At 45.2% G+C, this 3,736-nt stretch overlaps 1 protein-coding gene across 2 annotated transcripts in view; it reads right to left on the reverse strand.

Moving 5' to 3' along the window:
* Positions 1-3,736, reverse strand: part of LOC5571505 (dual specificity mitogen-activated protein kinase kinase 3) — a 31,316-nt gene that overhangs the window by 18,686 nt on the left and 8,894 nt on the right. The gene's annotated exons all lie outside the window — the stretch shown is intronic.

Raw genomic sequence — 3,736 nt, forward strand, 5'->3', positions numbered from 1 at the left:
ATCTAACTGCTCTGCTCCAGCTCCGGATGCTTCTTCGGCGGAATTGCGGATGCGCGTCACTTTCGCTTTCACCTGTCCGCGTAGGTGAACAAGCGATTTCAGCTCCGCCATCCTCTCCTTCTGGTCGGTTTTCGTTGGTGTGTGCTCGATCGGCATCGAACACGGCGATGGTGCGTTTCGCTTCCGCACGGCGACGACAGGTACGAACGTGTTTCGACACGTTCAACAAATTGCACACGTGGCAATTTTTCTCACTGGTTGATCGATTAACACTTCGGTTACTCTTTCCGCGGCGACAATTCACGCACTCTCGGAACAGTTTTTCCACTTCTCTTTCGCACTCACGTTTCGCGAAATGTTTCTCACTCACGTCTTACTTTTGCACTTACGTTTTTCACTCGCGACTTACTTTCGCACTTACGGAAGGCAATTTCCCTCATCGAAGCAGCGAGGAATATTTTTCTTAACAACTCTGCTGAGCATCGACGGGAACAACGGGAACGATGGGCAATCGGTTGATTGCCAAGCCACGGTTGCGGGTGCAACACGCTGGATGCGGATCACTCAGATCCGGTTCGAAGGACCAAAATGTCCGATCACGGACAGTAGTTGACGAAGGCAATCCTTTCGGTTGAAGGATCCCTGCTTCGGCGGCCAATTCCTCTTCGGAATGCCAGGGATGATCGGCCAATTCCTTCTCCTGAAGGAATGCCTGGGGTGTCGATAGCTCAGACTGTGAATATGATTTCTTAACAACAGTCCTGAAAAGGACTACTAGGTTGGGCTGCTTTCGATGAGGGAAACACTTTTGATATCGGTTTTCGAACTACGACGGTTTATTACGCGTGCCATACAACGGCTAAAGACTGAATACTGAATGAATGAATTCTGTGCACGCAAGCTCCTTAAGTAGGCTGCAGGTAGAAGGATTCATTGCATGCACAGTGAAATGGCTTCGGTGGGAAATTTCCACTGTCTTATGTACTACATACTGGATGCTGCAATGGTCTAATCCACCGGTGTACTAAATTCACTCGGTCTGAGAATTGTGACACTTGAGCGGGGCACGCTCCCGTATGATCCCCACGTGATCTGGACCCGCTCTAGTGTCAAAATTCTTCGACCGAGTCAGTTTAGTACACCAGTGGATAAGACCATCGGTGGTCCGGGTGGTGTGATGATGGAGAGCTCAAGTTTGTCGGTAGGGTTGCGTGAAGTAGTGTGTGTGTGTGAGGTTCAGGTAGGAAAGGGTGCGTGTTAGTTGTGGTAGCCGAAATACTCGCGGCGACTCGAGGTTAGCTATGTGGTTTGTTTTACATGAATGGGAATATGGGGGAATGGATTACATAGAGAGGATCAACAAGATGGTGAAAACGATGACTGAACTGATCAGGGTTGAAATGTTGCACACCGTTCGCGTTGTGCGTGAACACACAGAGCGAACGTTTGTGAATATCTTAACGCTCATCACCTTATCGCCTTACACCTTACACTACCCATCCGAATGGCAATGATTATGTATTTGCTGGCGGCTGATGAGCGACGTGTGGCGGCTAACCACACCAGCAGATGAGACGGCTAGCATTACTCGGATGCACGTGGAAAAAGACGTGTGACGAACATGTAGCAACATGTTTAGTTCGTTGCGTCGACCAATGGAGACGAAGCTTGTGCTGATTGGTGGATGGTAAATTAGGCAACAGTATATAAGAGAACGAGTTGGTTTGTAGAGGATCAGTTTTTCGTTCAACTATAAACATCAGTTAAGTTGAAGTGAAAAGTTTTCTGAAATAAAAACAGCCTTGTTCAAGGCTTCTGAGTTGTTTAGAAGATAATCACCGAGTCGAGTTATCGTCAGCTGCTGTTCCCACTGGCACTCTCTTCAAAGGAAGGAGCTGCCCATCCGTCAAGTGTCCGTGATCGGACAATGGTCGAAGTGTCCAAAGCATGGTCGTCATCATGAATGTCCATCCTGTTTCTCGCTACATTTCCATTTGCACCGTTCAACAATTGCTGAAGGTGCTCCTTCCACCTAGCCGCCACCGCCGTTTTATCGGTCAACAGATTCCTTTTTTGATCATTGCACATGGCGGTATTGTGTATCAACACAAAGCATACACGCTCGTTCAGATCTACTCAAAAGTGAATAGATTTCGACTCACTTCGGAACAAAGTTGAACTGCTCAAAAGTGAGTAACACCATCGTTACTCACTTTAGAGTAACATTGTCAAATGTCAATATGAGAGTAACACTTACTCACTTTGTTTAATCTGAAATGTGCGCAAGTGAGTAGATGTCACTCACTTCAGGAAATAATATTTTTGGAAATAAATGTATTGTGTTATTTATAAAATCAGAAGAAATATACAAAAAGCATAATATTTATTCATTATCTCATACATAACTATACAAATGATACATGATAACAAGTAAAAAAATGTGATATTTGTGTTGAAATGTTTGCTGCTCTGGAATGGATCCCCGTATGTTATAAATCTCTGGGGGATTGATTAAAGGCATGGAGGATGTACTTTGACCGGTAGCCTTCCCGGTTAGACTGTAAAGAATTGATAATTAGTCCAATAAAAAGTACGACGGTAAAACTTACTGTTTATTTTTTTTCTTGCGATTGTTCGATCAAAACCAGGACTTGGTCATTTTCACTCCGACCTCGCTTCACTTGATATCAGGATTATTGACTTCGCAGCACTAATCTGGAGTTCACCGGTTCGACTTCCGAAGCAGGTTCAAACGAACTAACTGTCATCGCTTTGCCGGCTCGGCTTTTATCTCGACTGTTTTTGAAAACAGGCCGACATCACGTCGACGGAAGAAATTTCACCACAACGGAGGATTTGTCAGTTCGAGCGCGCGAAAGTCTTTGACGTTTACAAAGTGAGTCAAATGTGTTTGTGTTTACTCAAAGGTGAGTAAGGTCGTTTTCTTTCATGGTTGAGTAAAAAGTTACTCACTTTGGTAAAATAAAGTTACTCACTTTTGACAGCTTACTTGAAACTTCCAAAGTGAGTCAAAGTTACTCTCTTTTGAGTAGATTTGAACGAGCGTGTATACGGCTTCTGGCGACATTCTTCATGTCTGTCACTTTCTGACACTTTTCATCGAACCAGTCGTTTCGTCTTCGTCGTTGATAAATGCCAATCACTTCCCGCGCCGTTAGTGTCACAGCTTCGTGGATAGGGTAACACAGGCTGTCAACATCTCCAGAAACGATGACTCTTTTTTTTTTGCTTTATTATAAAGACTTTCAGCCCTAAGCTGGTTCGTCTATGGTAACGTTGATTCTTCCCAACTGCTCGTCTAGCTGCTGGCGGTACTATGCAGCTACCTCAAGTAGTGGATATTGAATCGCAGCGTTCTGTTAGTTCTGAAACCCATGACGCTGGATAACCACGTCCGAATTTTAACTACAACGAGATAATGATCCGAGTCAATATTAGGGCCTCGGAAGGGGCCCAGATAGCCGTAGCGGTAAACGCGCAGCTATTCAGCAAGACCAAGCTGAGGGTCGTGGGTTCGAATCCCACCGGTCGAGGATCTTTTCGGGTTGGAAATTTTCTCAACTTCCCAGGGCATAGAGTATCTTCGTACCTGCCACACGATATACGCATGCAAAAATGGTCATTGGCATAGTAAGCTCTCAGTTAATAACTGTGGAAGTGCTCATAAGAACACTAAGCTGAGAAGCAGGCTCTGTCCCAGTGGGGACGTAACGTC

The sequence above is a fragment of the Aedes aegypti genome, chromosome 1, assembly GCF_002204515.2.
Source record: "Aedes aegypti strain LVP_AGWG chromosome 1, AaegL5.0 Primary Assembly, whole genome shotgun sequence".
Classification (NCBI taxonomy): Eukaryota; Metazoa; Arthropoda; class Insecta; order Diptera; family Culicidae; genus Aedes; species Aedes aegypti.